Source organism: Moschus berezovskii, chromosome 11 (genome assembly GCF_049115385.1).
Source record: "Moschus berezovskii isolate FMDL1 chromosome 11, NW_MosBer_1.0, whole genome shotgun sequence".
NCBI lineage: Eukaryota > Metazoa > Chordata > Mammalia > Artiodactyla > Moschidae > Moschus > Moschus berezovskii.
The window spans coordinates 89,738,744-89,762,435 of record NC_142470.1 but is presented as its reverse complement, the minus strand read 5'-3'; the positions used below and the strand labels follow the sequence as shown (position 1 = coordinate 89,762,435).

Sequence of the window (23,692 nt, the reverse complement as noted above, 5' to 3'; positions counted from 1 at the left end):
ACACCTGGTTGTGAACCAGCTTTCCACTCAATTTCAGCATGACATAGAGTTGGCCATTCTGATGCCTTGTGAGTCTTTATGGCCCTGACTCACTGACAGTATCATCAGCGCTACTGGTTGCTTGTTACTGATTGTACTTTTTCACTTTGCCTCTTCAAGGAAGCAATAATGGGAAGACCTTTGAAATCCTGTTTCATTTCCTCAGAGCTCCAAAATTCTCAACAAAAAATTCTCAAAAAGAGTACAGGCTGCATGTAAACCAGAGAGTCCATTGGGGTCTGAAGTTAAAAGGTCATATTGTGTGGAATGGTCCTCATAGTCATCTGGGAACAATAACTGAAACATATAAATTACCAAACTGGGATGGCTGGCTGCTGTATCCATGGAAACAGATGTTGGCTTGGCCAAAGTGCTTTATAATGATTATGATTAATCATCCTTGAAATCACTGTTATTTATTGGTGTATAACCAATGGAACCATGTTGGAAGGGCTATATCGTACACTTTTACAAATTTCCTGTTGCCAGAGTTACCACTCTGGCCATAAAATAGTAAAAATGTTCTTGAAAATATTCTTATTAAATATCAGAACAGGAAAATATAATGGCCATAGCTCGGAATAATAGTCTATAAAAATATCGTGCCAACTCAAGTCACTGATGTTCAAATTATGTTTTCTTCCATGCTTCATATAAACAGTGTTAAAAAGCACTTCAATAAGTGACAACATTTCTTTTGTATGTTTTTCCTAAATATTGTTCACAACTCTGCTTTATCTGTGTTTAAGTCAGAACTATTTGTTGTTGCTGTTCAGTCACTCAGTCGTGTCTGACTCTTTGCGATCCCAAGGACTGCAGCAGACCAGGCTTCCCTGTCCATCAGCAAATCCCGGAGCTTGCTTAAACTCATGTCCATTGAGTTGGTGATGCCATCCAACCATCTCATCCTCTGTCATCCCCTTCTCCTTCTGCATTCAATCTTTTCCAGCATTAGGGTCTTTTCTAATTAGTCAGATCTTCACATCAGGTGGCGAAAGTGTTGGAGCTTCAACTTCAACATCAGTTTCTACAATGAATATTCAGGATTGATCTCCTTTAGGATTGACTGGTTTGACCTCCTTGCAGTCCAAGGGACTCTCAAGAGTCTTATCCAACACCACAGTTCAAAAGCATCAGTTCTTTGGCGCTCAGCCTTCTTCTCACGTAAGTCTGGAAAAAGTTAAGGTTCATTTATTGTTGTATCCCCCTTTAGCCAATCTTCCTTGTCACTAATATTTTTCCACCTTTATTTTGTGTTCAGATAAACTGAAGTTTGTACCTCCACCACTTAAGTGTGATTTATTTTAATCTGATCACATGTATCATTGAAGCATGAACAGAGTATGGAAATGGTCTTCATGCAGACTCTTTTTCAGCTGGAGACGGGGGGCACTTTATGGACACAGGGGGCATCTGGTTCTTTCAGAGCCATCTTAGCTTCCTTCTATCCTCCCATCAATGCCCATCCCCACCTTGATCTAGACGTCAACAGGCACCTAACAAAACACGCACAAACTTACTCTCCCTCACGTGAGACAGAGAAATACCAAGGGATGTGGCAACAGCCCACCGTGGGCTTGGGTGTATTCCTAATGCATGTTTTCCCAGAACAGATCCAACTCCTCGGATACATATGGTATTGTTTTCAGTGGAAACAGAAACAGAGGGCTGAGAGAGAAGCCAGAGCCTCAGGTGCTGCTGATACAAGTCTTTCCTAAGCACATCCACAAAGCTACTACCGTATCATTCTTGATCTAGTGCCACAAATAAACAGCAACCCCTGGGCCCTGGGCTATGTTCTCTGAACAGCACTGGGATTGTTCTGCACAATGCTCTGATTGTCTGTGGGACAGGGCAGCTGGAGAGCAATGGAGTGGGTGCTGAGAGTCTGCTCCAGCAGCCATGCTAGGAGATGTTCCAAGCACCAGGTGTGTTAGCCACTGTCGATGTGCAGAGAGGCCCTGAGGTGTGAGTCACAGTCACCTCAAGCCTCCCGTCCTACTCTCTCCTATAGACCTAGAAAATGACCCAGAATGCTTTGTGCACCTGGAAAGGACAAGGCAAATGTGGAAAACAGGAAATCAATGAGCAAACAATGCAAAAAATATTTGAAAGGAAGCAATATTTATAACTATTCTCCAGCAATTTTGACTAGAGAGTCTTTATATAATACATCACAGAAGGGCAAACATGAAGCTCATATTCTATTTAAATGGCCACCAGAGCAGGGCTACTCCAGAGGCTTGTGGAGCTTCTGTATCTTCAATCAAGAGAATCGAGGGCTACATCAAAAGTTTCCAACTCTCTGCACATTCCAGAATGGAGAATTACCATTCTTTATTTTTAAATTGCCTCTGAAGACTCCATGATCTTATTTTAAAACATATTCCATAGATTATTATAAAATGTAATAAAGAGAAGCAACTATTTATTATGATCTATCCCAGTGTTCTTTACCTGGGGGTTATTTTGCTCACTGGGACACTTGTTGCAATGTCTAGAGACATGTTTTATTGTCACAACTGGTGAGGAAGGTAGGAGTTACTGATGTTTAGTGGGTAGAGGTCAGGGATGCTACTAAACCCCTATACAATGCACAGGACGCTGCCACACAACAAAAAACTATCCACCAAAATGTCAACAGTGCCAAGTTTGAAAAACCCTTATCTAGACAAATAGCCAGTATGACTAAATTATTCCTCTCTGAAAGATTCATCATTTGAATAATTGAACTAATCATTAAAGGCATCTCTGTATACAATGCTTTGGTTTCAGACCACTGCATTAATTTCACTGAAGGATAATATTGGTAAGTATTCAAGTAAAATTAACAATTTCAAATTGCCTACCATGCAGGCACACTCTACCTTTATAAGGGTTACTATTTGAGAGATGAGTAGTCACAGGCCTGTAAAGTATTGAATAGGTGCTGTAGAGAAGGAAGTAATCCATTCAACTTAGACATCAGGGAAAATTTAATATAAGATGACTTTGAACTCTCAAGCAAATTGTGCCTTAGTCTCTAATGCTATAACTTGGCCATATTTTTGAACTCTTGATTTAAATTATACCAGGCACTCTTCTAAATACATTCATTATTTCATCATATTCTCAAAAAAATCCTATGAAGTAGGAACTACTATTCTCATTTAGCAGATGAGACAGCATTCTAGTAGGGAGTTGACCAGCTCCAGAGTGAGCGTGCATCACTGCAGAGCCATGTAGTCTCTTAGGAATGGGGCTAAGTGATCTGGACCAGAGATATCACCTCCCAATCACTGTCCCCTTACCTCTGCAGGGAGGGGTTCCTGGTCTTTCAGGTCCTCACAGCACCAGCATTCATTATTCTATCACCAACAGGATAATTATTTCACAAAACAATCATTTTGGAGTAGGCTCCAAACTGTGGAGGGAAAACAGGTCTTCAAGTAATCATAGAATGGTAACATTTGAATAGCTATCAGTATATTAACTCTAAAAGGAATTTTACCTTAGTCTATATTCCCCAAATGGGTCAAAAGTTAAGTCCCTGTCATTGCCTCCCGAAGTTCAAATCAATTTTATCCTGATTGAGGCTCAAACCCACTGCTCTGTGACAACCTAGAGGGGTAGGATGGCGTGGGAGGTGGGAGGGAGGTTCAGGAGGGAACGGACATGTTGGCCAATGGCCGATTCATGTTGATGTATAGCAGGAACCAATACAATACTGTAAAGCAATTATCCTTCAATTACAAGTAAATACATTTTTTAAAAATCACCTATTAAAAATAGTTTCATCCTGATTGTACAAATAAAGTCTAAATCTTGCATTTCATTTATTCATTCATTCAACAAATATGTACTGATCATCTATCACATTCTGATAAATGGGTTGAATACCTGGGATATAGCAGTAATCAACTAGACACAAATTCGTTAACCTCATGGAACTACTCAATGAAAATGAAGCTTTGCTATTAGAAGATTCCTAGGTAAAGAAAGTAGGCATAATGTTTCTTGTCTGTATTTAAATTATTGCCATCATTATTCAACTAAATTTCCAATTTACATTTAATCTTACCATAAAATGTTTAGTGCTTTCCCAAATAGATGTTTCTCAAATAGATGTAGGCAGGGTCTCCGGAAGGGATAATTAACGAAGAATGTCATCACCTAACTCTTTCTAAAATATTTAAATAACAAAGGAAGATGTATTAAGCTAAAAGATACCAATATAATTTTCTTATCTCAATGTGCTTTATTTTCTGAGTGCTTCTAGGTTTCTTTCCAGTGAAACTGAAATATTTCCACAAATTTATTTCTGAAATAAAATATATCAGGCTGAGAGATTTTAAGAGCAATTTCATTTTTATATCATGCATCTCTTTTCCATATTCTAGTTTAGAGAGCTCAATTGAGCAGCTTTGCTACATCATTTTTACTGTAATAATGAAGATTTTTATCAGATCCCTTGACAAAACCATTCACTTTACGTTTATATGTCTGTTCAAGTTGCTCCCTACATCTGAAAACCCCCATTTTGTCTCCACTAACCAATCTGCAACCATCCTTCATAACCTTACTTGAGATTATCTTGCTTATGTTCAGTTCAGTTCAGTCGTTCAATCGTGTCCGACTCTTTGTGACCCCATGAATCACAGCAGGCCAGGCCTCCCTGTCTATCACCAACTCCCGGAGTTCACTCAAACTCATGTCCATCGAGTCGGTGATGCCATCCAGCCATCTCATTCTCCGTCGTCCCCGCCTCCTCCTACCCCCAATCCCTCCTAGCATCAGACTCTTTTCCAGTGAGTCAACACGTCGCGTGAGGTGGCCAAAGTATTGGAGTTTCAGCTTTAGCATAAGTCCTTCCAATGAACACCCAGGATTGATCTCCTTTAGAATGGACTGGTTGGATTTCCTTGCAGTCCAAGGGACTCTCAAGAGTCTTCTCCAGCACCACACTTCAAAAGCATCAATTCTTCGGCGATCAGATTTCTTCACAGTACAACTCTCACATCTGTACATGACCACTGGAAAAACCATAGCCTTGACTAGATGGACCTTGGTTGGCAAAGTAATGTCTCTGCTTTTTAATATGCTATCTAGGCTGGTCATAACTTTCCTTCCAAGGAATAAGCGTCTTTTAATTTCATGGCTGCAATCAGCATCCGCAGTGATTTTGGAGCCCAAGAAAATAAAGTCTGACACTGTTTCCACTGTTTCCCCATCTATTTTCCATGAAGTGATGGGACCAGATGCCATGATCTTCGTTTTCTGAATGTTGAGCTTCAAGCCAACCTTTTCACTCTCCTCTTTCACTTTCATCAAGAGGCCTTTGAGTTCCTCTTCACTTTCTGCCATAAGGGTGGTGTCATCTGCATATCTGAGGTTATTGATATTTCTCCCAGCAATCTTGATTCCAGCCTGTGCTTCTTCCAGCCCAGCATTCCTCATGATGTACTCTGCATATAAGTTAAATAAGCAGGGTGACAATATACAACCTTGACATACTCCTTTTCCTATTTGGAACCAGTCTGTTGTTCCATGTCCAGTTCTAACTGTTGCTACCTGACCTGCATACAGGTTTCTCAAGAGGCAGGTCGGGTGGTCTGCTATTCCCTTCTCTTTCAGAATGTTCCACAGTTTATGGTGATCCACACAGTCAAAGGCCTTGGCATAGTCAATGAAGCAGAAATAGATGTTTTACTGGAACTCTCTTGCTTTCTCCATGATCCAGTGGATGTTGGCAATTTGATCTCTGGTTCCTCTGCCTTTTCTAAAACCTGCTTGAACATCTGGAAGTTCACAATTCACATATTGCTGAAGCCTAGCTTGGAGAATTTTGAGCATGACTTTACTAGCATGTGAGATGAGTACAATTGTGCGGTAGTTTGAGCATTCTTTGGCATTGCCTTTCTTTGGGATTGGAATGAAGACTGACCTGTTCCACGTATATGTGCTTATTTTCATATTTTTCTCTATTCTTGAAAAGATTTGAAACAGCCTACAAAACGACACACAGGAGATGTAACAGCAACAGTTAAAAGTAAGGCAAGAGAAGAAAGTAAAACCAGAGAGGAGATGAAGCACAGCAAGGAATGAGTTTAAAAATGCATATCACCACAACTTGCACACGTACAATCGGTGAACATAAATGTAGCCCTAAATTTTCTGGCAGCCAACATGAAAAGAGAAACCTTATCAGTCACTCAATTCACGGTGTCCATGCCAAATTTCCCAACAAAGTTTAATTGTTCTTGGCACTCAGAACAGTCAGAAACTTTCCCTGGGATCTTCAAAATAGGTGGTGTAATTAGCAATCATTATAACTTTGTTACCATTCATACAACAAGATACACAGGACTGCTTATTAAAACGAGTCTTGACGCAGGCCAGTGGTACACTCACAGACACAATACAGAGAAAAGGTGCCCTTCTGAGAGGTAGAAAGAGAAGGCAGGGATGACTGACACAATGAAAGAGTGTTCCAGACTCACTGATCAATTTTAACTCAGGAATTTAATTTAGAGTTTCAGGAGGTGGATGAACTTGGCAATCCTCTCTAAATATTGCTCCTCCCAGCTTTTGATTAATGTTGTGTGGTGACAACAAATGCATTGAGAGAAGCATTCTGTGTGCCATTGAGTTCATCTTCTGGTATCCAAGCAGAGCCCAGAGCCGGGGCTAGAGTTTGCATCCTTTAGAGAAGGTGGGGACTCTGCAGACTTGCCATCAAGACAAATGTCTGACACACAGCCAGGCCACCTGCCCTCCAAAAAGGTGAGCAGAGGAAGCACTAGCAAGACAGGCCAGGATGATTCCCAGAAAATTCTTCTAAACCCATTGTAGATCCAGACGAACAGGCAGATGAGGTCCCAGTTCTATTCCATTTAGCATGGACAAAATAGCATTAGTCTCAATTAGCTGAAGATAACCAGACTCCCATTTCAGGCAAAATAAAACATTCACAAAGCCCTGAAAGCATTTTTAGCTTTGAGCAGACTATTTCTCACTGTGTGTTACATGACAAACCATTATGAAATGCACATCTAGGAAATAGCAACAAGTTGTAGGGGATTGTTATTTATTTATAAGCCAGCTAAAAGACAAGACTATCCAGCAAAGACAATAACTAGTTTGGAAAGAGAAAAAAGAAGAAAAGGCCAAGTGGCCTTTGTTTTGGACAATAATTGGCCAGCGGGGTCAGAGATTTGTTCAGGACACTCCTTATTTGAAATAATAGAGCTTTAATATTCATGTAGGAGTGTTTGCTTGTTTTCTCTATAGCCAGGAGAGAGAGGGGTTGAAGTCAGCCTAACCAGATCATTATGAGCCAAGTTTTAAAGAAGGAAAAGCTAAATACAATCCTTTATAATCCCAAAAGCTATCGTCTGCCATGTTGAAAGACTGTTCCCATTGGCTCTGATCTGAGCAGAACCATAATAGGGACAGTTTTATAAAACTGTTCTTGGTACTCAGAGAAGTCAGAAACTTTCCCTGGGATCTTCAAAATAGGTGGTGTAATTAGCAATCATTATAACTTTGTTACCATTCATACAACAAGATACACAGGACTGCTTATTAAAATGAGTCTACACAGGCTAGTGGTACATGCACAGACACAATACAGAGGGGCTCTGTCTACACTGAGCTATTCAAATAGCCAAATATTATATACAAGGATAAAGATCAGGGATTTTCAATAAGCACACCAACAATTCAATATCTCTAACATATCTATTTATCTAGGAGAGAATGAAGAGGTTAGTGGTGGTCTTTAAAGGAATAAACTTTGCTTAATGTGTACTCTTCCACATATAAAGCATTAGTCTATGAAAACTAAACTCTTAATTTGATAATAAAATACCTGGCATACAGTTTAGGGCTATTGTCCAATAAAGGATAGCTATAACTTATTAAGCAGTAACAGATTTTATTTTCTAGGGCTCCAAAAATCACTGTAGACAGTGACAGCAGCCATGAAATTAAAAGATGCTTGCTCCTGGGAAAGAAAGCTATGACAAACCTAGAAAGCATATTAAAAAGCAGAGACATCACTTTGCCAGCAAAGGTCTATATAGTCAAAACTATGGTCTTTCCAGTAATCACATATGGATGTGAGAGTTGGACCATAAGGCGGAATGCTGAAGAATTGATGCTTTCGAGTTGTTGTGCTAGAGAAGACCTTGAGAGTGAACTGCAAGATCAAATCAGTCAATCCTAAAGGAAATCATCCCTGAATATTCATTTGAAGGATTGTTGCTGAAGCAGAAGCTCTAATACTTTGGCCACCTGATGTGAAGAGCCAACTCACTGGAAAATCCCCTGATGCTGGGAAAGATTGAAGGCAAAAGGAGAAGGAGACGGCAGAGGATGAAAAGTTTGGATACCATCACTGACTCAATGGATGTGAATTTGAGCAAACTCTGGGAGACAGTGGAGGACAGAGGAGCCTTGTGTGCTCCAGTCCATGGGGTTGCAGAGAATCAGATATGACTTAGTGACTGAACAATAACAAAACATAATTTAGGATAGGAAATACAATCCTCTCAGAATATAAAATAAACTGTACTAGTCATCCAATCAAGTGAAGCTGTACCTATAGCATAAATAATGGTGGAAAAGTTGAGGAGAGAGTTCCTTGAATATCTTTGGAGGAAAAAAATTACTTCCCTAGAATCTAACTATATATTATTTAATACAGTAGCCTAACTCAGATTCTGATGTGAACTGTTTTCAAAGTAGTGATAAAATCTGAAATAAGTTTTCAACTGTATGAAGTTCTAAGCTGTCATGTGAGATTTTTAGTGCATGTGATAGCTCATTAATCTCCCTGTAGAGGTTTTAAGTTGTTCTACTCTCTATATGCAGAAAGTGGATCCCTTCTTGAGAGTTTAAATAGTGCTCAACTAATAGGATGCCACATCAAATATCTGAAAACCATTTTCAACCTGTTTCCTAGACCTGCCATAACAAAGTAAATTCGCTACCTCTGCAATGTCCCTATCTACAAATAAGGTCATATTCTGAGACACTGAGGATTACAATTTCAACATATCTTTTCAAGGGGACACAATTCAACCCACTATACAGTCCTAACTTATTCTAACTTATACAGTCCTGAACTTATTCTACAGAACTGAAGGCTCTTTAGAACTGGCAGCTTTAAGTAATAATGAGGATACCTTGCCCATCCAACTGTAAGTGACCCTGTACCTAAAGAAGTGACCTTTCTATTCCTCATCATGAGAAAGGGACAGCTCTCTTATTATTTGAGGAGCCACAACATAAGCCATGGCGTGTGTTTTTTTGTTGTTCTCCACTGATGAGAGGCTGTACGGGTTGGTGGTTGATTGCACAGAACCCTGGGCCCCACTGCCTGGGTTCAAACTCCAGCACTACCGCCTCCAGCTGTGGGACCTTAGACAAGTCTTTCACTGTCTCTGGTCTACAGTTAACTAGCCTGTAAAATGGAGATAATAATAGAACTTCCTCATGGAGATGCTTTGAGATTCAAATGAGCCAATATGTATGAAGCACTTAGAACAGGGCCGAGCACCCAACGAACACTATTTTAATGTTAGATATTTTAAGCTGTTTCAAAGTTAAATATTTAAAATAAATGTATTATTTTTCAATATGAGGAATAAAATGTTCATGTCTCAATAGAAAACTATCAAGGATGCTAGGTTTCCCACGAGAACCCCCTTTATGACCCTCATTCCATATTCTCTCTACCTAGTTGTAATTTCTTTTATTTTTAATGTCTTTCCTCCATTAATAATCATGTGCCAAGAAGCCTCTCAGTCTAGTTTTGGCTCCACTTTGATCACTGTGTCATGTCGCTTGATTTCACCAACGTATCAATAATAGAAGGCAATTGCTTCTTGGATAACATCTTCATCTCTGGACAACTGACCTCCTCCAGGTAACTATAGACAAGTTCCACGTTTTCTATTTCTTCTACATCCTATAAAACTCATAACAATATAAAAACATAAGCAGGTTCTGGATAAACCCCAAATGGTTGAAAGGTAAATACAAAGTAAACCAAGACACTAAGAAGATCCTTTATTGCAGACAAGTTTGCATATCTAAGGATCATTGTTGTGAACCATTTTTGTTCACAAATGCTCAGAAAAGTCCAGCAAAGGCATAGAGTACAAAACTTAAGAAGAGATTACAGCTGGGAAGAATTGGCTTCAGGCCTAACATTGCTTTATCATGGTTCTGGCAGGTAATCAATAGGAAATTCTGTTGCATAGACATAAATCATAATTGAGTTTTCATCAGTCTTGTGCCAAGTCTGTGCCTGTATGAAATCCAGGATCTCAGTGCCAAGGTGCCTTATCAGTCCATATGCAAATATGCCTTTTGATGAAATCAAAGAATAGCAGAATTCAGAGGAGACTGCGCCTTGTGCTGCCAAAGTCAGGTAGACATTTAACTCTTCATATTGGCCAGTGACTAAAAATTGCCTGCGAAGGGGGAGGCATTTCTCATGCAATGCTGCTCTTTAGATGCTCAAGGGTATTCAGAAATGGGAAAAAAAAAAAATCAACTCACAATGTTTATTCCCCCTAAGACAGTATTGAAAAAAATCTCTTACCAAAATCCCTGAAAACTTTATCAAAAATTATTAAAAGTCCATTAACTAACACTAAAAATAAGTTTTATATACAGTTTTCTCAAGGCAAAATGGAAAAAATAGTATTAGCAACTATCTCCTCTAAATGTCAAAAAGAAGACAAAATTTCCAGACTTTCATCCCTCTCCCAAAGATAACACATCTAAAACTCAAGATGGTTTAAACTGAAAAGGTTTAAATCTATGTTCATTTATTTTGAGAGTTGATGGCTAGATTAAATCAAGCTTATAGATTTTTAATGATCTGAACTTTTAAAATTCTTTTGAACACCTTCAAACATACCTTTTCTTTTGTTTAGATCAACCACCAGAACTTTTTTTAAAACACTAAGGACTAACTATCCAAGAGAATATTTTACCTAGATATTTGCTCAACAACTCAAACTGCTTCCCATTGCTTACAACATACACACAGAGAAAGAGATTTTCTAGACCAGCACTTCAGTACAGTAGCCACTATCCATACGTAGTTATATAAATTTAAATCACTCAAACATAATTAAAATTTAAAATTCACTTCTGCACTCATACTGGCTACATTTCAAGAGCTGAATACCACATGTGCCTAGCAGCTACAGTATCCTATAACATAGGTACAGAACATTTCTATCATCACAGAAAGTTCTATTGGACAGTGCTGCAAATCTGTACCATACTTCTTACATCCAGAAAGATCTACATTTTGTATGACAGAGGGAGAGGCCCCTTTTCTCTCTGTGTTCCGTAGAGAATCCAGATCTCACTACAGCCACATTTGTTACAAAGAGTGTCCAAAGAAAGGGCCACTGTTTCCCACCCTGAGCCCACATGCATATGGGAAGAACTAAGAGGCCTCTCCTCCCAACAAGGGAGAGGAGAAGCCTATCAAATTTTCTCTAGGGAAATACAGATGCAGGATGTCTGCAAGATGGCAGAGTAGGAGATTCAAGCCCTCATACTCCCAAAGAAACATCAATTTTAGCAACCGTTCATGGACAGGAATACCTCTGTGGGAACCTGGAAGGCCAGTGGAGAATTTAGAGCACTTCCTTTGAGGATAAAATAAACAAACAAGGATAGAACGCACTGAAGAACAGAGGAGTTTCACTTTCCATGTGTCAGCCTTCCTCCACAGCTGCACAGCTCAGTGCCAGGAGAGACCCCTCAACCCACGATTTTACCCACAAGGAAAAGTAAGAGCAGAATGAGCACCCAAATTCCCTAGCCTAGTGGGACATAGGTCCCAAAGCCCACTACTGCCTTACCCTATCCAGAGCATTGAGGGAATCAGCCTGGCTGAATGGTCTTGAGGGGAGTAGGAGCAGGGCAAAAGGGCTGGGGTCACAGAAACCACTGTGCAGATCTCAAAAACACCACAGACCCTAGAGGCCGGCCCCCAAATCCCATCAGCTACCTCACTGGCAGCCACCCCCCAAGCCGGATGGCACGTGGCCCAGCACTCCGCTCGCACACTCCCAAGATGGTGCATGTGCGCCTCCACAGACAGTGTGTGGGAGCCTCTGCACAGGGCATTACAAGCCCTTGCGATAGCACACGGATATCCCAGGCTGGCTTGACGTTACAGGACTGGGAGAAGGTGTACAACCTTTAATACTCTTCAGAGCACAGACCTGAGGTAAATAACAAAACCAACTCACAGCATGAGAAAAAAATATTTGTTAAATCATATGCAGTGTATGTGCTGGAGAAGACTCTTGAGATGAAAGAGATCAAACCAGTCAATCCTAAAGGAAGTCAAACCTGAATATTCACGGGAAGGACTGATGATGAGGCTGAAAATCCACTACCTTGGCCACCTGATGCGAGGAGTCAACTCACTGGAGAAAATCCTGACGCTAGGAAAGGCTGAGGGCTAAAGAAGAGGGCGACAGAGAATGAGATGGTTGGATGGCACCCAGATCAATGGACACGAGTTTGAGCAAACCCTGAGAGACAGTGACGGACAGGGAAGCCTGGTGTGCTGCGGTCCATGAGACTGCAGAGTCTGACACAACTTAGCGATTGAACATCAACAATACAGTATATGATAAGGGATACATTCAGCATCTATAAAGAATTCTTAGAGCTCAACAGTAAAGCGACCTATAACCTGAATGAAAATGGAGAGAATATTTGAACAGTCATTGATCAAAAGGAAAAGTAACCAATATCACATGAAAACATGCTCAACATTGTTACCCATAGTGACATTCAATTGACAAACCATGAGAAACCACTGAACACTCACTGGGATGGCTATCATAAAAAGACAGATCATCAGAAGTGTTGACGAGGTTTCCCCATGAGGCAGGGTGTGTTGACCCATGGCAGAGAACACTTGCTTCTGAGTGAGAGGCATTCCCAGTAGAGACCAAGGCGAAAGTGCAAGTCTGTACGAGGTTGCATTGTAGAGGCCCAGCTAAGTGTTCTCAACATTGTCAGCATAAAAAAGGGAAGAAGGGTATTTCTGGACTCTCTGATACTTCCGTGCCTTGTCACCTAGGGCCCCAAAGAGCTACAGAATCCACGAACTTTTTAATCTCTCTAAAGAGGATGATGTCCACCAGTATGTTGTGAGAAAGCCCCTAAACAAAGAAGAAATTTACAACCAAAGACCCAACATTCACTGTCTTGTTACACCATGTGTTATGCAACGCAAACATTGGTGTATCACTCTGAAGAAATAGCACATTAAGAAAAATAAGAAAGAGGCTGCAGAACGTGCTAAACTTTTGGCCAAGAGAATGAAGGTGGCCAAAGAGAAACACAGGGAACAGATTGCCAAGACATGGAGAATGTCTTCTCTGAGAATTTCTGAGTACAGTCAAAAATGAGATGTTCTAAGAGTAATAAACTGTAGTTGTTTCTTCACTAAGTCGTGTCTGACTCTTTGCACCTCCATGGACTGTAGCCCACCAGGCTCTTCTGTCCATGGCATTTTCCAGGCAAGAAGACTGGAGTGGGTTGCCATGCCTGTCCCCTAGGGATCTTCCCAAACCAGGGATTGAACATGGGCCTCCTGCATTGGCAGGTAGATTCTTTACCACTGAGCCACCCATAACAAATGAATAAATAGGGAAGCCCATAACAAATAAATAAAATCAGATAAAAACCATCTATCTCTGCTTTATTGACTATGCAAAGCCTTTGACTGTGTGGATCACAATAAACTGTGGAAAATTCTGAAAGAGATGGGAATACCAGACCTCCTGATCTGCCTCTTGAGAAACCTGTATGCAGGTCAGGAAGCAACAGTTAGAACTGGACATGGAACAACAGACTGGTTCCAAATAGGAAAAGGAGTACATCAAGGTTGTATATTGTCACCCTGCTTATTTAACTTATATGCAGAGTACATCATGAGGAACGCTGGGCTGGAAGAAGCACAAGCTGGAATCAAGATTGCCGGGAGAAATATCAAGAACCTCAGATATGCAGATGACACCACCCTTATGGCAGAAAGTGAAGAGGAACTAAAAAGCCTCTTGATGAACGTGAAAGAGGAGAGTGAAAAAGCTTGAAGCTCAACATTCAGAAAACGAAGATCATGGCATCTGGTCCCATCACTTCATGAGAAATAGATGGGAAAACAGTGGAAACAGTGTCAGAATTTATTTTGGGGGGCTCCAAAATCACTGTGGATGCTGATTGCAGCTGTGAAATTAAAAGACGTTTACTCCTTGGAAGGAAAGTTATGACCAACCTAGATAGCATATTAAAAAGCAGAGACATTACTTTGCCAACAAAGGTCCATCTAGTCAAGGCTATGGTTTTTCCCGTGGTCATGTATGGATGTGGGAGTTGGACTGTGAAGAAAGCTGATCACCGAAGAATTGATGCTTTTGATCTGTGGTGTTGGAGAAGACTCTTGAGAGGCCCTTGGACTGCAAGGAGATCTAACCAGTCCTTTCTAAAGGAGATCAATTCTAGGTATTCATTGGAAGGACTGATGCTAAAGCTGAAACTGCAATACTTTGGCCACCTCATGCAATGAGTTGACTCACTGGAAAAGATTCTGATGCTGGGAGGGATTGGGGGCAGGATGAGAAGGGAATGACAGAGAATGAGATGGCTGGATGGCATCACTGACTCGATGGAGGTGAGTTTGAGTGAACTCTGGGAGTTGGCGATAGACAGGGAGGCCTGGCATGCTGTAATTCGTGGGGTCGCAAAGAGTCAGACACAACTGAGCAACTGAACTGAACTGAACTGAATGAAAAAAAATCTCTAGATCATTTTATGCTTCTTCAATTTACAGTGTAATATGGGGTGATTAATAAACTTGCTATATTCATGGAACACGGGAGTTATTAAATTAATGTCACATTAAAAAACCAGATAAGAGGTAGCATACTTATTAACATGGAAACCTATTTCACTTACATAAATAGCTACCTTACAGACACTTACAAATATGTTTTCCATGCAGTGAAAAAAAGTGAAAGTATTAGTCACTCAGTCATGTCCAACTCTTTATGACCCCATTTACTATAGTCCCCCAGGCTCCTCTGTCCATGGAATTCTCCAGGCAAGAATACTGGAGTGGGTAGTCATTCATTTCTCCAGAGGATCTTCCCAACCCAGAGGTTGAATCCAGGTCTCTTATATTGCAGGCAGATTCTTTACCATCTAAGCCTGTTATGCAGGAGACCAAGTTTGATCTCCTGGCAGGCTACAGTCCATGGGGTTGTGACATGACTGAGCAACTAACACTTTTCATGTAATATCACCAAAGAAATCCTGTCTCACAGAGAAAAATCAGAATGTTTAAAATTACCAAAAGCTTTGAAGTCCAGTGCCAGGTATAGCATAAGTGTCTAATTAATATTTATAGACTGATTAGGGGGAAAATATTTATGTATAAATAAGAATATTGACTATAGGAATACACAGATAATTCTTTCACTCAGTATTTCAATACCATGTTCAGTCTGGAGCCTGAAACTTAAGTGAATAGAGAACTTGGAATAGTTCCAGAGAAAAGCAATGAAAATGATTAAAGACTTGGAAAATGGGGCCTATAAATCATGAGAACAGGAACTGGGGCTTATTTAACCCGAAAGAAAAAGCTACATGACTGCACCAGATTCTTATATCTGAAAGTGAAAGATGGGTGAGATTTGCCATCACCTGTCCATACAGCGCTGCAAGCAGAAATCCAGAAGTGGCAAAGATATTTTTCAAGTATTAGTATTATTTCTATAAACCTCTCTCTCTTTTCTTGTGGTTTTTAAAACAACCAACAGTGGCCCTGGGACAAGCTGGGTGTGCATTGATTCAACCCACAAACGTGAATCTAGTGCCACCATGGGCCAGGAGCCTTGCTAGGAATTATAGAGAGACAAGAGTAGGGTAATGTGTGACTGCTAACCTCAATAGTGTGGAGGGTTAGTCCAGGAGACAACCGTGTAAAGACAGTCGCTGGATGTGCAGTGTCTCTAAGAAAGGCACAGGAAAGTTCACTTGGGAAGCTGGGGTTAAAAAAAAGAGTTACTTTACCAGGGTCTTAATGCTGCAAATGAGTTTGTTGAGCAGAAGTAGGCAGGAGAACACTTAGGACATTCTATGTGAACAGGCAGCAAGCACAGGAGAATCCAGGCATGTGAGATGGACACGAGAGAGCTTGAACCAGTCAGGAGGGCCGGAGCAGATAAGAGAAAGGTTATCACATCCAATTTGCAGATGAAGAAACTGAGGTTCAATGTTCTCAGTGATTTGGGCAAGGTTATCAGCAATCAAGATCAGAGTTGCGACTTGAACCCACAAGTCCTGATCTCCAGTCTGTTTCAGGGCCCCTTACAAATCTTCGTTACTCTTTTAGCAATTCTAAGGTGCCATGGTGTGTCAGATAAATATTTCATTCCATTAGAGCTGAAATTGTTATCAACAAAAAACTTTTGAGGGGGAGATGATGTCATCATGGTCATATGGTGCAAAGTCACTGGATTCTGTGTACACACACACACACACACACACACACACATGAGTTATTTATAGAGTTTAATTTAGCCAAAATGTCATTTACTGATGAATAAAGCATCTCCTCTTCATTTGTTCAGTTATACTCCACATAGTAAAGATGAGAGATGTGGACTAGAATTAAATTATTTTCAACTTTTTATTTTAAATTGAAACAAAATGTACCACATACCCAAGCTGCAGGAAGAGAGTTTCTATTATCACTCCTGCTGCAGCCTCACATCTCTCTTCCTTGTGTTTTTAATGAACATCTTCAGTCAATCTAACAATAATCAAAAAATGATTCTGGATCAACATACACAAAATGTGGGGAAAGTAGCAGCTGGCTGGAGTCCAGGCAAATCACAAAATAAAATGGAAGTCATTGGCGAGTTAGCGATGTAGTTTATTTGGTTTGTTTTCTCTATAATTGGAAGCTAGCAAAATTACTTCTGAAATTTTGGATATTAAGAATCTAGAATTCCTGAATCTGAATGTTTCTGTCTCCATAATTGACTGATAATGAAGGAAAAGTGCATTTCCTATTCTCTTTAGTTTTACTTTCTGCTCATGGCATCTCAAAAGCTTTTGGCTGGAACTGTACACAAGGACCTAACTACAGATAAAAGAAGACCTGATAGTCCAAAAAAAATTATCAAGACTCAAACATACAAAACGTCATTACTTCATTCATTCCAATGTTTCTTTCTTCACATAACCCCAAAATATAATGATTATTGTATTCATTTTCTATGTGCAAGACAGAAATCCATCTTAAATATATCCCTCTTCTAAAAATCTGCTGTTTCTTAGAAGGTTCCTAGGTAAACTCCCAGTTAAATAAGTTGCCCTAGGAAAACCTCATACCAATATTCCTATGTGATCACAGTTTCAGAATGACCTTTTCTCCTGCCCCATGCCTGGAAATCACCTTAAAATTCAATATCGGAGGATGAACTTTCCCGGTTCAATTTCCCAAGTGTCCTAATCGTAATTACATCCAGTGTGTTGGTAGTTACTCCCAGGAAGTACTCAAGGACACGAAAGCCCACCTCTCTATCTTGGTCTGGTCCCCTTCTCCTCACATGGAAATGCTGTATTAAGTGAGGAAGACGCAGCTGTGCTGGGTGGTCACAACGGCTGTGATTACCTCTGTGCACTTGCCTTACAAAGGCACTTGAAAGTTACTGGGAAGCGGGGTAATTTCTTAGCCATTAGTTTGTGAGAATCCTAGCTGCCCTAATATGGTTTAAAACATGAACATCACGACCTCAGTGTTCTCAGAAGGCGTTAGTCTCCCTGCCTCTCTTTCAAGGAAGCCCTGAGTTATTTTCCTTAGAAAGAGTGGATGCATTTAAAAGCAAATAGTCCTGAGTATAGCTTGAGTACATGTCTGAACTCTTGGCTTCAGGTCAATCTAACCTACAAAAATGAGAAATATCAGCTTGTCCTATTAGTGAGCCCTGATCGGCTCAGACACCACTGAGGAGAGTGACTTCAGAGACACACTAGCTAGGACGCATGCATGGCAGCCCACTCCAGTACTCTTGCCTGGAAAATCCCATGGACGGCGGAGACTGGTGGGCTGCAATCCATGGGGTTGCTAAGAGTTGGACACAACTGAGCAACTTCCCTTTCACTTTTCACTTTCATGCATTGGAGAAGGAAATGGCAACCCACTCCAGTGTTCTTGCCTGGAGAGTCCCAGGGACAAGGGAGCCTGGTGGGCTTCCGTCTATGGGGTTGCACAGAGTCGGACACGACTGAAGCGACTTAGCAGCAGCAGCAGCAGTACGCATGCACTGGCTGGGAGTCCACACAAGCTGGTTGCCCAGGGTGATGGTTGGAGGTGGAAGCCCCTCTCACCTAAACCTGCAGGTGCAAAAGCCAGAGGAGTCATCTAAGCTCCTGTCCTAAATAATATGACTCGGGTTAAAACTAGAGAGATGCATTGGCATAGGTCTTTATATTGATAAAGAGACCCTGAGGTAGGAAGCAGGGCCTTCACTGAAGGTAAGCAGGAGGGTGTTTGAGGAAACTGCATAATGTATTGGGTGGATGGTGGGATTTATTTAAAAGTCCATAGATGGAGCTGACCTCACTGCAGGAGAACCCCTCCCCTAGCCAGGCTGGGTCTGCGTTTGCCCAGGCTGGTACACTCCTAAATCAGAGGTACACTCTCAGGTGTGTTCTGCAGGCTCTGCCCTTTACTGCTAATGCAAAAATGAAGCCAATGGAGCTGAGGAACTCTTTCGAGCACATTTTGGCTGTCTCGGGAAAATCAGCACTAGTTATTAGGTTCTAGTGTAGTTGACTGGAGAAGGCAATGGCAAGCCACTCCAGTACTATTGCCTAGAAAATCCCATGGATGGAGGAGCCTGGTAGGCTGCAGTCCGTGGGGTCGCTAAGGGTCGGACACGACTGAGCGACTTCACTTTCACTTTTCACTTTCCACTTTCACACATTGGAGAAGGAAATGGCAACCCACTCCAGTGTTCTTGCCTGGAGAATCCCAGGGACGGGGGAGCCTGGTGGGCTTCCGTCTATGGGGTCACACAGAGTCGGACACGACTGAAGTGACTTAGCAGCAGCAGCAGCAGCAGTGTAGTTGACAGAATTTCAACTACAGAGAGCCCAATTTTCAACTGGGCAGAGAGCCCAGGATTGGTATGTGGCATGTGAGGAAGACTGATGGAGTCGATCGCCACAGGTGCATCCCATTGTTCTCCTCCCAGGCAGGTGGTATCCATGGGTCAGAAGAAAGAGATTACAGGGTGAGCTGAAATTCTACCAGCTATTAGAGTAATAGTGGTACCAGGAGATGCAGAAAGAACTGGACATGGTATTTCAGGTGCAGGAAAGCTGTGGAATTTTATATATTTTATATCCACACTGGCTGCTGTGTGGATCAGTTGTGTAGTCTTTAAAAGATCCAGTTAAGAGTGTTCTTCTTTCAGAACAGACTGATATGCTCGCTCTATTAGTCTGTAAATTTTCGAAAGGTAAATGGAACTATAGATAAAAGCATCCTTCAAAGTGGGGTTTAAGTGGTCGTGCTATATCAGATCCTAGCAGATTCCTTGATGGATAGGGAGGGCATCAGAGAATGGTGCCCTGGTGGGAAGGATCAGGACAGGGAGTAAGCCCTAATTTGGTTTCTTATGGAGGATTCCCATATCAGTCAGGGCAGGCTAACATCTGCAAACCCTCTTTCACTCCCTTAAGATCCCCGCCCAAATGTCACCTTATTGAAGAGTCCTTTTATCACAAGATAGAAGTCCCACACCTACCCTAGTGCTTCTTGTCCCTCTTGTTTTTCTCTATTTTTCTTCTCCATCACGGTCATTGTCTATAGCACTATGTGTCTCACTGAGTTATTTATTGTCTGAATCCCCTCACCAGCACTTAAGCTCCATGAGGCCAGGAACTCGACCGTTTCATTCACTGTTGTACCCCTAGCACCTACGTCAGCACCTTCGTACAAGCCATTTAATAGTTATTTGTGCCATGACTAGTACATGGTGGGAGGGATAAATTGAGAAATTGGGACTGGCATACACATACTACAATATATAAAATAGATAATAAGAATGCACTGTACAGCACAGGGAACTCAATACTCTGCAATAACCCATATAGGAAAAGAATCTAAAAAGAGGGGATATATGTGTATTTATAGACTTCCCAGGTGACTCAGTGGTAAAGACTCTGCCTGCCAAAACAAGAGATGCAGGAGTCACAGGTTCGATCCCTGGGTCAGGAAGATTCCCTGGAATAGGAAATAGCAACCCACTCCAGTATTCTTGCCCAGGAAATCCCATGGACAGAGAAGCCTAGTGGGCTACAGTCCATAGGGTTACAAATAGTCAGACATGACTGAGTGACTGAGCGCATGCACACACACACACACACACACACACACACACACGTCTGCCAAATGTAGCAATTTAATAATGTACTTGAGGTGTCATTATTGTTTTGGGGGTTCCTGAAACCCAGCAAAACAAATTCATTTTTGAAAAAAATTTTTAATTAAAGAAATTTTATATTTCTTGTATATATAATTATACAACCAGGAAACTTAACAATATTAAAAATACAGTCTAAACTAAAAATAAAAATAGTACATGGAAACAACTTCATTCATGATAATATATGCTCAGTAGCACTCCCTTTCCTATTTATCTAAGTCAATGAATTCAATCATTCACTTCCCCTCTTCCCTACAAATAATTTGAGTTGCACTGCCCAAATTAAAAAAAGATCAGATGGTCAGCAAGTTCTATCTTAGAGCATTATATCACATTGATGTCTCTTGTATGAGGGGATGAATGCCGAATAGTTATCAGATAAGAGGTTGAGTGCTTTTACTAAGTTGATTTAACATAAGTATGCTCTCCATATAGGTCTGGAAGATAAAGATAAAGACAGAAATCGGGCATGGCATGACACAAGGCACTTGACGTGCATTATCGCATTTAATCTGTACAGCCATCTTGCAAAATAGAGAAAACTAAATCTATTTCACTTAAGAGAAAACTATGTCTCAGTGATATTAAGTTAGTATCACAGTAGAATTCAAAACAATGCTTGTCTGACTCTAAAAGTCTATGGTCATTTTACCACATCACTGGAGTGAGACAGTGAAATATGCTTAACACAAGTGCAACTTCCTCAGAACTTAAGCATTATTTTAACGGTCAGAGTTTATAAGAAAAAATCCTAGATTCATTTCCAAGGATATTTATTTCACGCTCAGTTATTAAAATACTTGACAAATGAAGTCAACTCTTGCTATTTTTAGACAAATTATGCAAGATTTTGGCTCACCCAGGGCAAATCTTTGTTTAAAGCCTGTTTATTAACCAATAGCAATAATGAATTGTCTTGTTGATATTATTGGCAGTTTGTACCCTCCCTACTTAATTACTGTGCTCTAAAATAATCAATGTCTTTTGCCTCACCAAAGCCAAAGCCAAGGCAAATTATGAGACAGAGAGATGTTTCTGGCTCCTCCCATCCCTTCCCTGTTAGAACCTCACTAGAGGAGAACAGAGAAACATAAGGAATATAGGCTGCAAGAACTGCTCACTTAACAGCAGGTCTGACACGTAAAGGTCAGTAACCAGAATCCTAGTTCAATAACCAGGCCATCCCAATAGCCAACGTTCAGCTGGCTTGGATGGTGTTCCTAATCTTAGAAGTCAATGAGGTAGTAATCACTTCCGTGTGCACCATACTGAGTGTCTTCCAGATTATTATATAGTGCTCACATATGAGAATTTACTGTTGGCTCTAATTTACAAATGAGATGTTGAGAACCTTCACTAAACTTAGAAATAAAGGAACTAGAATTCACCCAGTTTTATCTGACTCCAGGGTACATGTCCTTCTCCACCAAACTATAGTACAAAATAAGTGCATTCCAGGTCAGAGAAGGCATGGGCATCTCAAACCCTAGTGCCCATCTGTGGAAGCAGGACCTTTAGCTCATGGCTAGATAGAAAAGGGTCATGGGACCAGGCCTAGCTAAGCATACCAGGGCCTGATACACATACTATTAATATATGTGAATGAGTCTCACTTCAGTTAAGGCACTGCTCTTGGCATCCCAAAAGTTTTTGGATGGGAGCATACACAAGGACCTAACTGCAAATAAAAGGTTTCAGAAGAAGACCTGATAGTCCAACAAAAATTATCAAGACTCTTAAACATACAAAACATCATCTACTTCATTCATTCTACTCATATTTTTTCATATAACCCCAAAACATGATGGCTATTGTATTCATTTTCTACATGCAATACAGATAACGCCTTAAACACATCCTTCTTCTAAAGCTATAATTCTGAACTACAGATGAATTAATCAAGGTACTTCCCTGTTATAATCAGCTTTTACCATCACCAGATTTACCCCTGAACAGGGTACTTCTCTGGTTACTCTAGTTGGGTCCTCCCATTCCGGCCCTTGCCTCACAGGTACAGGTGAAACCAAGAAGATTTCAAGGAAAGCAAAGAAACATTGTGATCCAGGTAGCCCTAAGAATCAATCAAGTAGTTCTCCCATGAGGCGACCTGACCCTCAGTCTGAATACTGGATAATATAGCCTAGTCAGGTCACAGGTTTTTAAAAAATATTTTACGTGTCTTTACAGAGCAGCATCCAAAGTCCAGATCCAGCTGCCAAGGACACCCCATTATGGTTGAGTACTGGCTGGGGCATGGTAGGTGGCTCCAGGTTCCCACTCTTCTGTTCAGAGATGGGGGTGGAAGGGGCTTCTTAGGACCAGTCTTACCACTTGGGTCCTCAGACAGCTTGACTTCACTTTGATGCCCAGCACATCCTGTCTGAGTAGCACATGGCACACAGCAGTGTCACTATGGTATTTAACAGAGTCCTGGATTATCAGGCCATCCACAAACTTTGTGGACTTAGCCCTTTGTCCTCAGAATTTCCTAGTACTGTGACCTCACAGGCTTTGACCCCACCCTTCATAATACGTAGCACATCATAGCAGACCCTCCTCTGAACAGGGAGTTCTTCTAGGAGGCTGTAAAGGAGAGACTCTGCCTGAGCAATGGTGCTCAGAATTCTTGTGGCCATATTTTCAGTTTAGAGCTCGATACTGCCCTCAGGGAAGCCAAATCTCTTCGGAACCACAGCAGTCAATTTGCGGATCTGCTGGCCCTTCTCATCAAGAACATTCTGCATCCTGGTGGCCAGAATAATGATTTCTGTCCTGGTTGGTGTAACTCAGACCTTCCCATTCCACGGTAGTCATCTTCAGTCAGTTGCTGAATGTGAAACCCATTCGGTTCAGCTTTGAAGATGCTATCAGTGACAAACCTCTCCGCCTTGGAAATCTGTACCACCATCTTGCTGCCATGTGTCACCATAAGGAAAAGCTATTAACATTTCTTGAGCTCATACTATGTACCAGATACTTTTTTGAGTTTAGACTCTTGAGGTCCAAATTTGAGTAGTCGAAATACGTAGTTTTGTTTTTCTCTCCATATTTGCACTTATTTTTAACTACTCTATCTCTGAGTTGTGTTTCCTAAAACTTGACTGCAGTAGAAGTTT

The 23,692-nt window shown here is 41.0% G+C and overlaps 2 pseudogenes; one reads left to right on the top strand and one right to left on the bottom strand.

The window, feature by feature from the left end:
- Nucleotides 1-12,767: 12,767 nt before the first annotated feature.
- LOC129540071 (small ribosomal subunit protein eS6 pseudogene) lies at nucleotides 12,768-13,481 on the top strand (annotated as a pseudogene).
- Nucleotides 13,482-22,725: 9,244 nt separating this feature from the next.
- On the bottom strand, nucleotides 22,726-23,484 carry LOC129540070 (small ribosomal subunit protein uS3 pseudogene; annotated as a pseudogene).
- Between the last annotated feature and the right edge of the window lie 208 nt (nucleotides 23,485-23,692).